Below are 14,714 nucleotides of genomic sequence, written 5' to 3'. Positions count from 1 at the left end.
TTGAAGTGATGAGGAGCATACTAGCCCCAGGGCATAGTCAACAGTCAGCTCCATCAGCTCCTCCCACTACAGTGCCTGCTGACGTCTCTTCCCACTCTCTTGCTCCCGGACCCAGAGATCCAACGCCTCAGGTTTCCCCACTGGGAATATCTTCCTCTTCTGAGGCTTCTCCTGACCCGTCAGGTGAACCTCCGAGCAAGAGGACATGTAAGAGGAAGCATGTGGACTCCCCTGAGTCCATTACATCCAATACCGACTTGGATGAGTCGGAAGGATCCCCAAAGTCCCCCTCTGAGGATGTCTCTTTCTCAGACATCCTTGAAATCCTCAAACAGAGGGGGAACTGGTCTTCCCTTAATCCTTCTGAGGACGAGTCGGTTTACCTGGAGGCGTTTGGTTCTCGACCCTCCACCTCCTGGGTGTCTCCGCCTTTCGACCCCCTTATGGAAGTGGTGGCATGGAAGGCATGGACGGCCCCGGATTCGGTGGAACCCACCCCACTGAGGCCTTCTAAATTTATTACGGCTCCAGCTGATAGGCAATTTTTAACAAAAGGTGTCTCAGTTGATGCCATGGTGGTAGCTGCAGCCACCAAGAAGGAACTAGCCGATCCTTCAGTACCTATCCATCCTCCTAACAAGGATTCTAGGACCATGGATAGGTACGGTAAGCGGATGTTTTCTTCAGCGACCTTTGCCATGCGGTCGCTGAATAACTTGTGTCACTTCACCCGCCTTCAGAGAGATGTTCTCAAAGAGTTTGGTGAAGTTTTACAGGATACGTCAGCTGCTGGGTCCCAAGATAAAATCAACTCACAGCTAGGAACCATAAACTCCATTGTTAACTCCTACATGCGGCTCATTTCCTATGCAGCCGATGGAGCGAGTAGGGCCGCAGGCACAGGTGTGGCCTTAAGGCATCATGCCTGGATGCGGCTTTGTAATTTTGCAGACCCCTTCAAGGCGTCCTTCACTAACTCCCCTTTTTGAGGGTACAACGTTGTTCGGGCCTCAAGTGAAAGACACCTTGACCAGATGCGAGCAAGATGGCAAGACTCTTCCTGCCGTAGGAGTCTGTTTCTCCACCCCTTCCAGACCATATCCTAAGGGTCAAAAGGGTGGAAAGATGTGGTTCCGCAAATCACAAGGAGTCACGCCTGATGCAAGAGGTCATTTTACCCCCAGAGGCAGAGGGGGTAACAACAACAGACACCGCCCAAGAGGCAGAGGGGTCCGCAGAATCAGGGTAGCAGAGAGTCTCTCTCTGACAAACCCTTCCAACATCCCTGAGGTGTTGCCCGACTGTCCACCTTCGGAGGCAGTTGGGGGAAGATCGTCGCTGTACCCAAAAGCCTGGCTCTCCCTCACTTTAGACAAATGGGTACAGTCTGTTATATCCAAACCCCAACTCAGCAAAAGGGGACCCTTCCAGACATTCCACCCAGTCTAAGGGAACAAGCAGTGCTAGAAATATCAAAACTACTAGCAAAAAGAACCATCCAGCCAGTCCCAGCAGACCAACTAGGATCCGGAGTCTACTCAAAGTTCTTTTTGGTACCAAAAAAAACAAGGGACTGGAGACTGATATTAGATCTCAGCAAACTAAACAAGTTTGTAAAAAGGACAAGATTCCGGATGGTCACGCTACAGTCCATTCTACCCTTTCTGGGTAAGGACAATTGGATGTGCTCAGTGGACCTTCAGGATGCGTACTATCACATCAAAATTCACAGGCGCTCCAGAAGGTTTCTCCGCTTTCGGCTGGGGGCCAGTCACTACCAGTTCAGAGCCCTGCCCTTTGGTCTCACTACAGCCCCCAGAGTGTTCACCAAATGTATGGCAGCAGTTACGGCTTACCTGAGGCGTCAAGGATTCCGGGTGTTTCCATATCTAGACGACTGGCTCCTCACCGCCACCACCAGGCATCAACTTCTTCAGGCCAGAGATTACACCATTCACATTTGCAGAGGGCTAGGAATCTCTATAAATTTCGAAAAGTCTGCCTTGTCACCTTGTCAATCTATTACCTTTATAGGTGCCAACTTGGACACGGTGCAGCTCTCAGCAAAGTTAACAGATCAAAGGATCTTAGATATTCAAAACCATGTCCATGTTCTGCTTCAGAGTGACAGAATTCAGGCCAGGTATGTCCTGAAAGTATTGGGGCTCATGGCGGCCGCCATCACACTTCTTCCTCTTGCCCGCCTTTACATGCATCTTCTACAGTGGATGCTTTTCGCCCAATGGTCCTTCCAACAACTCCCTGTACAGCACAAGATCATAACTCCAATTTGCAAAAATCATCTGTCTTGGTGGATGTTGTCCCCTCAAGTCCATCAAGGCAGACCCTTTATTCCTCCCTCCCTCCCCGGTCGCCACGATCACATTGGACGCCTCCCTGATTGGGTGGGGGGGGCATTTTCAGGGCAGGACAGTCCATGGCATATAGCAACCTTTCTAATGCCACCTGCACATAAATGTCCTGGAGATGAGAGCAGTGCTTTTGACGTAGCAAGCCCTCCACGACTCTCTTCCCCTGGGGACTATTGCAATCCAAACGTACAATATGTCCGTAATGTGGTATATCAACAAGCAGGGTGGAACCAAGTCCTATCCCCTATGTCGAGAAGCACTCAGACTTTGGCAATGGGCGATCTCTTCTCAGCGGTTTCTGATGGCAACGCATATCCCTGGGAAGTCCAGCATCATAGCGGACAGGTTGAGCAGAGCTATTCTCATGCCACATGAGTGGTCTCAAAAACAATCTGTGATGGAAGAGATTTTTCAGAAGTGGGGCCTTCCTTGCTGCTATCTTTTTGCTACACCTCAAAACAGCAAATGCCCCGACTTCTTCACCCTCGTCCCCCTTCCAGGCCATCCCCCCAGAGACGCTCTAGTCCACGATTGGCCTTGGGGACTTCTTTACGCCTTTCCACCCCTTCCGTTAATATCACAGGTAATTCAGAAAGCAACCGCCTTGAGAGCCAAGATGATTCTCATTGCCCCTTATTGGCCTCGACAGATATGGTTTCCGTTCCTGCATCGTTATCTCTTGGAGCAGCCTTGGCATCTGGATCCAGTGCCAGATCTTTTGGCCCATCAGTCGGGGCAGCTGCACCAATCCCTCCATTCTCTCAACCTCATTGCTTGGTTGCTCCACTTCCGTCCCTAGCCAGGCTTCCTATGATTTCAAATCCCGTCCGGGATATCATAGTAGCTTCCCTTAAATCTTCCACCAGAAGGATCTACACTAGTAAATGGCAACGTTTTTCCTTCTGGGCAAAGGCTAGAAATATAGATCCGTTCACTGCTCCAATTCACTCGGTCTTGGATTTCCTAGCTGAAATTTTTCATTCAGGATCTTCATCCTCCACAGTAAAAGTTCAGTTGGCAGCCATTTCAAATTTTCACATAGGCCTGTCGGACTGCAGCATCATGTCCCATAAGCTTTGCAAAGCATTCCTTAGAGGTGTCTTTTTACTAAGACCCCCGATCAAAGATCCTCCACCACAGTGGGATCTAAACTTAGTGTTAACATCCTTGATTCTACCTCCCTTTGAACCTGCGGCTTCCTGTTCATTGAAATTACTTTCCTGGAAAACACTCTTCCTGGTCGCTGTTACATCTGCTAGGAGAGTATGTGAACTTCATGCCCTCTGCATTCGTCCTCCTTACTTAGTCTTCCACAAAGACAGAGTTTCTCTAAGAATGAACCCCTCTTTCATACCCAAGGTGGCTTCGCAGACAAATTTAAATCAATCAGTTGACCTCCCGGTTTTCTTCCCTAATTATTCGAACAGGGCGGAGCAAAAACTGCATTGTCTGGACGTTCATCGTCAGCTCCGATATTATTTGGACAGAACTAAACAAATCAGGAAATCTGATCAACTCTTTCTATCTTATGCAGAAAATAGGAAAGGCCTTCCAGTATCCAAGGTAACCCTGTCTAGGTGGCTCTCTTCTCTGATCACGTATACTTAGCAACTCAGAGGTAAAGAATTGCCTTCTAGGCCAAGAGCCCATTCAACCAGGGCATTAGCCACATCAACAGCCTTTCAAGCTAGACTACCAATAGACACTATTTGTGCAGCAGCCACATGGGCTTCTCCTCATACCTTTGTCTCGCATTACAAATTGGACATGGCCTCCAGAAACAGGGCAGATTTTGGTTCCACCGTTCTTAAGAGTCTGTTCCAATGAGCCACCCAGGATGAAGGTGCTAGGGACGCGGTCCCATCCAGCAAGAATGAAGGCGAGATTGACAACTTAACATTGAGAAGTTATGTACCTACCATAATTTTCCATGTTAGTTGTCTTCTCTCGCCTTCTTGCGTCCCGCCCACCATCCCCCTAGCCTGGACAGACCGAGAAGATTTCCCCTTCTTTGAAGGGTCCTGATCTTGCACTTTCAGCCAAATAGCTTGTCCTAGGGTAACTACAGCTTAGAATAGCGATGCTTTCAGGGTTATCCTTTTTCCTCCTCCTCTCCAGTTGGAGGACTATATTGCCTAATGTTGTTTCAGTTACCAAACGAGATCTGGGTAGTTATCGCCTAGCATCATGGGATATAGGGTTGCCTCGAGCCGGTAAAATTAGCTCTCGAGCTTTAGTAAGTGGCCGAGTCGGAGCCGAGGTTTGTCTCCGAACCCATCCAGCAAGAAAGAAGGCGAGAGAAGACAACTAACATGGAACGTTATGGTAGGTACATAACTTCTCATTTTCAGCTGTAACAAAATTATGTAGCTTTTCAATGCATTTGCAGAAATGTACTTGATTAAATTAAAAAACAGTGTTGTTATTGAAGAATATTGTATAGAGAGAGATCGAGAAAGAGGAGTTAAACTGAGTCTCTTTCATACTTAACACCAATGATTTAAAATGCTCCTTCAGACCCAGAGAATTCAAGTCATTTGATATGTATAATTTTGAGCTGATTAACTTTAGTGAGTGTTTCAATGTTCTACCCCTGCAGCAGGTACATCATTTAATCGTCTGGCTTTAGGGCGAGGGATTGCCCTCACAATTTAGTAGTATTCACAATGGAGTGGGTTCATGATGTGTACAGAACTATAATATAAAGTATTACTTGTAACATTTCCTGTGACATCCTGCATTTTACAGTATTTAGATTGTTGTCACCCAATACTTAGGCTTTCAGGACATGGGATAAGCCTTGTGAAATAAAACTGATAGTACGCACAGACTTTGCAGCAGAGTATAATTATGGAATCTGAAGTTGTTCTTTTCATTTGATCTTCAACCTGTGGGACTCTGATCTGGCGCAGATCTGACTCAGCTGTCTACTAGAGCTTTGAAGCCGAAATCCAAGCTCCTCCCCTACCCACAATGCCCCACTCTCCCTCCTCAGATCTCATTTTCCGCTCATTATGAACAACATGAATCATCTAAGCTCCTAAAGGGTTTTTAGAGTCGCTTTGTGAGTTGTTTCTGCATTTTCTCTTCTCTCTCTACATACCTAACTTTCTGTCTTTCCCCACGTTGGTCCATTTTTTGTGAATCAAAAAAAAAAAAAAAAAAGAACTTCTTTCTGTCTTTTTTTCTCTTGTAAGATGGCATTCTTGGTGGCTATTACCTCAGCCAAGAGGGCTTCTGAGCTACAGGTGCTATCTATCAAGCCCCCTTATCTCCTCTTCTGTAAAGACAGAGTTTTCCCTTCATGCTAACCCATCTTTCGTACCAAAGGTGGCTTCTGAAGCTAACATTAACCAGGTGATTAATTTCCCAGTTTTCTTCCCAAATTTCCAGAACAAAGGGGAGTACAAATTACATTTACTTGATGTACACAGGGAGTTGCAATTTTATTTACATAGAATCAAAAGTTTTCGACAGTTGGATCAACTTTTTGTCTTTTTCTATGCCACACCTGAGAAAGCCTATTTCTAAGGTTACTCTTGCTGATTAGATTTCTAGTTGTATTTCCATGTCCTATCGTTCCAAAGGTTTCTCTCTACCAGGTCCTGTCCAGGTGCATTCTACCAGATCGGTATCTACTTCTGCAGCCTTTTGGTCCAGGGTTCCTATGATGGTGTCTGTTCAGCTGCTACCTGGTCCCCTTCCCATACTTTTATCTCCCATTACAAAGTGGATATTCTCTCCAGGAACAGGACTTCCTTTGGCTCAGCTGTGCTCCAGAACATCCTTCCATGAGGGCCTTCCAAGGTTATTGTAGCTAGGGACTCTTTCCCACAGGTTGAAGATCAAAGGAAAACAACAACTTCAATTAAAGAAGTTATGTGGTTACCATAGCGTTACATCTGAGTTACTGCTTTTCATTTGTCTTCAACCATCCCTCTCTCCTTCCCCCTCCAATTTTTGGCTGTGTAGTGGACTGGACAGAGGTAGCCATAGGCTTCTTTCTTGGCTAGAGCTGAATTTTTATGGTTAATGCCCATTTTGGTCAGGGATAACATTTTTTGTCTGATGTGAGGTTAATGCCTATTTTGGTCAGGGATAAAAAATTTTTTATCTGTGAGGGGTTGGTGCTGTTCTGCAGCTAACTCGATCTGAAAGGAAGAGGGAGAGTGGGGCATTACGGGTAGGGGAGGAGCTTGGATTTCGTGTCTGAAGCTGGAGTAGATGGCCGAGTTGGATCCGTGCCGGATCCAAGTCCCACAAGTTGAAGACAAATAAAAAAAAAAACAACTCAGATGGAACATTATGGTAAGTACATAACTTATTTTTATATTTGACAATACTTGTAAAATTTGAAGACCAATTTCAAGTTTAGAGCAATATTTTCAGATATAAGTGGTTGCAGTAATTGTAACCCAAAGGGGTTTAGTGTACTTATTGGTCTGTAGTATGGCTACCACAAGTTGCAGACAAGAGTACTGTCTGGACCATATGTTTGCTCGATTTTATGAATATGCAGAGACAAGGGAGTCTGCTTTTCCTGTCGTAGAATGCTGACTGTTTTGCATAGTTTGTGAAACTGGTATGATTTTTTGTGTTTGCTCACCAAGTATAGGAACTGTACACTATCACTGGTGTAGAAGGCTGTGGGTTCTTTTCCCACAAATGGTAGATTGATTGCTGACACTGCAGTGCAGCATAAGGTGGGTGCTGCACTCCTAAGTGTGTCATCCTTTGGATGAAACATTAAACCTGAGGTCCCATCTTCTTAAGTTGGTGATAGCTCAGGTAAATGTAAAAGATACTACAGCACCTATTGAAAAGAGTAGGGGAAGTTCCCCAATGCCCTAGCCAAATTGCCCTTAGTAGTGTAAATACCACCTTGGGTCTCCCTTGAAAAGAGGCTACTAGCCTAGCGGGACTAACCGGTCAACAAAGGATGGTTGAATAAATAAAAAAATAAGTAAAAAATATTAAGCTCAGAAAAGGTCATTTAATTAATTTCTATTGCAACTGTTTCAGTTTAATTTTGGAGCACCGTGGAACAACACCGGAATGGCAAATAATGCACTCCACCAGGTCAGCAACTCACCATTACAGCTTTCTTTGAGAGTCTCGGTTGAGAGAATATCAGAATTAGCATTTTGGACCTGTTCATATTTTCTCTAAGCACTTAAAGCTTGGCTTTCAGTCCAGGAAGAAGTAAGACTTTGCTACTGCTGTGTCCTTACCCCCTTCCATTAAGGCATAGTTTTCAATCTCTTAGCTAAAGAATTTAGGACAGAGCCAGCAAATAATGGGAGACAAAAAGGAACAAAATCAAAGACTTATTTTAAATGTATTTGTTTGCTTGTTTATTTCTGTTTGCTTACCTGGAATAATCTGACAGAGTTAAAAACACATTTTCAGTGGAGCCCCATGGAGAAAAACTCCATTGTTATACAACAGAGGTAACAAAAAATGTATGTGGGCATTTTTGACTGCTTATACAAACCAGTTACAAAATACATTCATGAAAAACCTCAGTAATGAAGGTTACAAGTAAATACATCAACAGCATATGGCAACAGCTAAATATTAGGTTAAGAATGTTGATACTGTAGTCGCCAAAATGGGGGGGGGGGGTACTAGGATGGAGAATGGTTAGAGTTGGGAAGGCGATGAAATTTTGAAGACATAATCTGGGTACAAGGACAGGTCCAAATGGAAGTTAGGCATGTTTTTAGATTTTACAGAAATGTTTTCTGTTTACTGTCATGTCTAAGGTTGGGGGAATGGAATTCCACAGGTTAATTACATGAAGAGAGTATAAAGAGTCACCAGAGTGGTTGTTTGGTTTGACAACTTTTTTTTCTTTTTTTTGGGGGGGGGGGGTGAGGTCTGTTATCCTAGGGCCTTTCAATGTATGTTTTATGGAGGTTAGTTAGAGATGAGTGGGCATCTGCTGGGTTCATATAGAATTTTGTATGATTTTTAACTGATTAAATTGTAAAAGGAGTTTTAGCTATAGCCAGTTAGTCTTATGAAGTCCTTTACAGTGATAAGTTTTATTGGGAACATTAGTAGTGCATTGTGCAATTTTATTTTGTGTTTTTCTATCTTATGAAGGTGAAATTTTGGAATATTAATAAGGCTAGAGGATGCATAAAGTAATGCAGGTAATAAGATTGTTTTGGTTTGTGTAACATTCAGTTTTACATAAAGTTATCTAAGTTTTGCGTTACAAAGCGTTTCTAAAAGAAATGAAGTCTAGAACTCAAACGTGTATTATTTAGTGACTGAGGTCCACTACATTTACCAAAAAAGCAGAGATTTTATGAGGAAAAACCAAAAATATGAAGCAAGTTCAAGGACATTCTGCAAAATGAGGGACAGTTGAGAACTATGCACTAAGGGTTACTAACTTCTGTAGTACTCTTCTTTGAATAAGCAGTGATTCAGATGTTTGTGTAAAAGGGGCACTGCTGCAGTATAAGCTACGCCCTCCGACTGACTTATTTGGTTCTGAAATGGAGAAAGGAAGAAGACCCTGAAGAGCTAGTTACCTGTCTTCAAAACTGAGGTGGAAGAGAATAGGTGACTTTTTAAAGTAAATCTCCTTGATTGACTTTTTTATATCACATAAGTATTTAAAATATACTTCCGTCTTATATATAGCGTTCACCATTTAAAGCCACAGTCTTCATTACTAACTGACCCATTCTTTTTAATCACTGCTGTTATATGAGACATCATTTTATTCTAGATTTCACATATTTAGGGCATTTACTCATGAAAAAACTTTCAAAAATATACTTACTAATTTGTAACATAATATAACTGCTGGAATAATTTTAATGTCATCCTTTATCCCATCCCACCCATTTATTCCTTAATAACTTAATCTTATTAAAGATCTTCACTTGTTCATAAAGTATGTTGTCTTTTCTGTTTCTATCAAACACTTTGAATTTTATGCATGCTTTTAATTAGTGCTTACATCCAACCTCCTCCTCTATCAGTATTCATTCTTGCTTGTTCAACATATTGACTATAGACAATATAGTGTGGTATATCTTTCTTACCTAAATGTAGAAAAAAAAGTGGTTCTATATCTGAGCATAACACACATTAGTATGTGCCAGTATCTAACTCTTTATATTTACTTCAAATAAGCTAAATATGCATGGTGTGCCAGACTTTCCTTTCAATACCCCCAACCAACCAGTCTGGTTTAATCTTCCATCGCTAGGGGCCAAATCATCCCCTTAGTTTGTAAATTGCCTTTGTCATATCTGTCAACTGTGTCAAGCTAGAAATCACTTTCACTATTCCAAGGACATTTTTCTGATCCTAATATAGAACTTTGTTTCCTTTTGCGAATCACCAATCAGTAAGTCCATTGAAGTCCTATATATTTTGCTAAGAGAAACAGTGCAATTAAAACTTAAAAACAAAGGCAGGAGTTTAAAAACAAACATGGTTTAGCTGTAATTTGTAATGTATGTCACAAAATTCTAGTTGAAAAGAAGTTATTGCTTAAACAGTAAGAAGAAACCCGTGGAACATAAGGGCCAATTTGGAAAGTGTGTAGAAGTACATGAATAAGGTATGACTTTCAAAAAAAAATTATTTTCTAGCATAACCTAATGACAAGGAAAAGTGTCTGCTAAATTTCTTGAGAAAGCTTGAGCTGTAAGTTTCCCCACAGCCAATCTAAAGTTATTGTTTTCAAGAAGCCTGTTGCCAAGTAATTGACATAACCTACTAAGTATTCCTTTTGTGGAATAGTCATTTCCCATATTTCTCAAGAAGCCGTACTATGAGCCAGCTCCTCATACAGCTTTTAGCCAATTCTAGAACAGAAGCTGCTGTCAAAGGGATAATTAGTACAGCATATAAAATATTGCAGGATAGCTCGAAGAATCACTCAGAGGAGGTCAGAAAAGATTAGGAAGAAAGACTTGAAAGGCACTTTACAAAGGATCAATGGAAGGATATCTGTATGGCTTCCAAGTGTACAACGAAGTGTAGAGGGTTTAGAATTTTTGCTTGGAAATGCTTGTGTAGGAATGTTTGTACACCAAGCAGACTTAAGAGAATTTTAACTCTGGAAGATAGCAAATGCTGGAAGTGTTAGGGGAAAGAGAGGGAGGTGTAATGTGTAGCATGTTTTTGAAAGTATAATAAATTATCATATTTTAAAAATTCCATATGGAATTAGTGGGGGAGCAAATGGCTGTAGCTAAGGAAATGATTCATTTGAAATGAAAGACTGGATCTGGACTTGCCTAGACGTATTAAGGCCTCACTAGTTTTAATGCTGTTCGCTGCCAAAATTTACAAGAAAATGGAAATCAAAATTTAAACTATCTGTATTTGAGGTAGTGAATATTTTAATGGAGATGAAAGCAGTAGAGGTAAAATATTTTGAAAAGGGATGGAACAAAATATATAGAAACAGGCAGAATTTGTGGGAATAATACATGCCGAATAATGTTCAAGAGGAGGAGTGAGGTTTAAGGAGAGGCAGGAAAACTGATGTGAGATGTATAATGTACAAATATGGCAAATATTTTTTTTCTTCTTTTTTGTTAATCTGTGTGTACCTATGTCTTAAGTGATAATTTAATAAAGGTGTTAAAAAAAATGAAGCCACATTATTGCGGCAGACCATTCCTTTCATGTTATTTTTTAAAATCTTAGATGTTATGTGATCCTATCTCGCCTACATTCTGTACTGATGGGCTCGGAGCCGATCCCTCGGCTCCGACTCGGCACGCTTATGCTATGGAGCGAGGCCTCTTATTGGCTGAGCTATCTTTATCCCAGGATGCACCACCACTAATCCCCCAGATCTCATTTGCCGCTAACAAGCTTAGACGTGGTCTCAACTTGGCTGGGCTAAGTACTATTTATTTAGGCTTTTTCCTGTCACAAATTTCCTTACTTTGAACCCAAAAGCTGTTTTAACAGCTATTGTTGTTATATAAGTATGTTTGGTTAATTTCTGTTGAGAAATTCGTGAATTTTTTAGTCAGGGAAGGTTTCCCGTTTTAGATAGAGGGGGCCTTCCCCTGTTGCTTTGCTACTAGTGTCTCTTTCCTGGGTCAAGTACCCGTTTAAGTTAGTGGGTCTTGACTCTCTTTCTCTTTTTTCTCTGTGTGTGTTTTACTGTATAGTATCTTTATCTCACTAAAAAAAAAAAAAAAAAAGAATTTTGTTAAAGTTGTTAATTTAAAACTTTACCTTTGACTAAGTTTGGTATTTTTTTTCACTTAGATAGGTTCTGTGGCCTAAAGCAGTTATGTCTAAAGAACACAAACCCTCCGGGTTTAAGAAATGCACGAGGTGTGGTTTTAAAATGTCCATAACGGATGACCACTCCTCGTGCGTCTATTGCTTAGGTGCCAAGCACCTACAAGAATCGTGTAGTGTGTGCCACGCTTTCTCATCAAGAGTCCTCCAGGAGAGGAAGAACAAATTAATCCTCAAGGGATTAATCAAGCCTTCCTTCGAGGAGGCTTTATCTTCCTCTCCGTCTCCTTCTAAAAAGAAGAAAGCGTCGGCTCTGACCAGTCAGTCGGAACCGACCGCAAAAAAATCTAAGCAGACTTCTCCATCGGCTCCACGGACTTCGGAGCCGAGGGCGGAACGGTCTGCCTTGATGCCTCCAGCCTCGACCCCTCTGGTTTCAGAGCCGAGGTCTGGGGCATCGAGAGGCGGCTCACCGTCATCGGCTCCACTGATATTGGAGCCGATAAGGGTTACCGGCTCAGACTCTTCCCCCTCGGAGCCGAAGTCCTTATCGGCACCGAGGGAAATTTCCTTGAGATCTTCCTCGGAGCCGATAGTTGTTGAGTCCATTCGGAGCCGGTCCCCGAGCCCTTCGAAACCGATGGAGAAATCGGTTTGGGCCCGATCGGTATCCTCTAGATCATCCAAGATGTCTGATTCGGACATCGACAGGGTGCTCCTTCGACTCTTCCAGTCTCCGGTGTTCCAAAAGCTAGTTTCGGCTCCAGCCTATTCGGCTTCGGAGCCGATGGTCCACTCCCCTACTGTGGTTCCTCCTCCAACAGCTTCGGCACCGTTGGAGCCAGTGCTGGTGGAACCTGTGGAGGTGTTAGGGTCTGGCCTGACCCTTGCTCCAACTCCGGCTCTTGGGTCGGAGTTCAGTACACAGACTTCTTCCTTCGGCCCTGGGGGGGAGGCTTCGGGATTGATGCTTTCGGTCCCAAGTCTCCCTCTTGGTGCGTCGGCGGCGGGAGTGCCGTCCACTGTCATGGCCACGGAGGTGGGACCCTCCCAGGATTCTGGTGGTCCCGCCTTCAGGGCTATGAGGAGTGCATTAGCCAAATCTTCCTTGGCTACCTCCACGGTTTCCCCAGCTCCTTCCCTGCATACAGAAACTGGGTCGTTGGCAGTCCCCCTGTCCTTAGACAGCGGAGCCCCGGGGCCTCAGGTTACCCCCGCTGGGGTTTCTCCCCCTCCTGGAGGTCCTTCTGAAGCCTCTTTGGAAGAACCCCCCAGGAAAAGATCGTGCAAGAGGAAGCACGTTGACTCCCCTGATGAGTCTCTGACATCTGACACTGATCTCGATGATGCAGAGGGGTCCCCTAAGTCATCCTCGGATGATGTCTCCTTTGCAGACATCCTTGAAGCCCTAAAACAACGAGGCGGCTGGCAGTCCAAACCTCCCTCTGCTGATGAGTCGGTGTTCCTGAAGGCCTTCGGGGCTCAGCCCTCCGCCTCCTGGGTGTCTCTGCCCTTTGATGAGCTCTTGGATTTGATCTGTCGAAGGGCGTGGGAACACCCAGACTCTGTGGAACCGGTGCCTGCTCGTCCGAATAAGTTCCTCTCGGCGCCCCCTGAAAAAGAGTTTCCAACTAAAGGTGTGGCTGTAGATGCTTTGGTGGTGGCATCTGCTACCCAGCAAGATGTAGCAGAGGATTCGACGTCCGTCCATCCTCCTAATAAGGAGTCTAGGAGCATGGATCAGTATGGGAAGCGCACCCTCAGTTCAGCGGCCTTTACACTGAGGTCCTTGAACTACCTTACGCACTTTACCAGATTTCAGAGGGATCTGATTAAGGAGCTATCCGATACCCTCTTGGGTAACCTGCCTGAGGAGCTGGCCCAGACGGTTGGCTCTCAGCTGGCTACAATGTCGTCCATTTCGAACTCGTCCATGAGGCTCATTTCTTATGCGGCCGAAGGGGCAAGTAGAGCGGCGGGTACAGGCATTGCTCTACGGAGACAAGCCTGGCTCCGCCTGTGTCATTTCGCGGAGGCCTTTAAGTCTTCCTTTGCCGACGCCTCCTTTGATGGGTCCTCCCTGTTTGGACCCAAGGTAAAGGACACACTAACCCGCTGTGAACAGGAGGGTAAGACTCTGACTGCCGTGGGCACGATTTTCCACTCCCTTTCTGCCTTATCCCAAGGCTAAAAGAGGAGGGAAAATGTGGTTCCGTGATCTCAGAAGCCTTACCCTCTCAGCAGGAGGATTCCCTTCCAGAGGCAGAGGAGGGGGAAATTCTTCCGGAAGACGCCGTCCCAGAGGCGGCAGAGGCCCTCGCAACACTGGAGACCGCGAGTCCTTTCGTGGCTCTTCAGCCTTCCATAGTCCCTGAGGGATTGCCCGGCTGTGCAGCTCCGGAGCCAGTCGGGGTCTTTTCTCGAAGCACCTAAAGGCCTGGGAAGGTATCACTCAGGACCGATGGGTGCTTCGGATTATAGCCGGAGGTTACTCCATCCCATTCTCTCATCCCCCTCCTCAGCCCAGAAAAATCCCGGACCCGCCACCCAGTCAACGGGATATCGCAGCCTCAGAAGTTTCAAAGCTGCTGCAAAAAGGAGTCATCCAACCGGTCCCCGCAGACCAGATTGGATTAGGGACTTACTCAAGATTCTTTTTGGTGCCAAAAAAGACCGGGGACTTGAGGCCCATCTTGGACCTCAGCATCCTAAACCGTTCAGTCAGAAAGTCCAAGTTCCGAATGGTCACCCTACAAACCATTCTCCCATTGCTGGAGAAGGGTGTTTGGATGTGCTCCATAGATCTCAAGGACGCTTATTACCATATCATGGTACATCGAGGCGTCAGGAGACATCTGCACTTCAGCCTAGGAGGCAGTCATTATCAGTTCCGTCGCTGCCCTTTGGTCTCACCACAGCCCCCAGGGTGTTCACCAAATGTTTGGCGGTCGTGACTGCTCACCTGAGAAGTCTAGGATTCCAGGTGTTTCCGTATCTAGACGACTGGCTCCTAACTGCCACCTCCAAGCATCTACTATTGCGGAGCCTACAAGCCACTATATCACTGGGCAGTTCCCTTGGAATCACCTTCAGTTGGCTAAAGTC

General features: G+C 44.7%; 1 protein-coding gene across 1 annotated transcript in view; it reads left to right on the top strand.

Annotated features, from left to right (window-relative positions):
• VPS13B (vacuolar protein sorting 13 homolog B) overlaps positions 1–14,714 on the top strand; it is a 5,424,989-nt gene that overhangs the window by 1,363,197 nt on the left and 4,047,078 nt on the right. The window lies entirely within an intron of this gene.

The sequence above is a fragment of the Protopterus annectens genome, chromosome 3.part0, assembly GCF_019279795.1.
Source record: "Protopterus annectens isolate FY-2018-M chromosome 3.part0, PAN1.0, whole genome shotgun sequence".
In the NCBI taxonomy this organism is placed as follows: Eukaryota; Metazoa; Chordata; order Ceratodontiformes; family Protopteridae; genus Protopterus; species Protopterus annectens.
The sequence above is the reverse complement of the archived record's forward strand: the minus strand, read 5'-3'. Positions and strand labels throughout refer to the sequence as shown.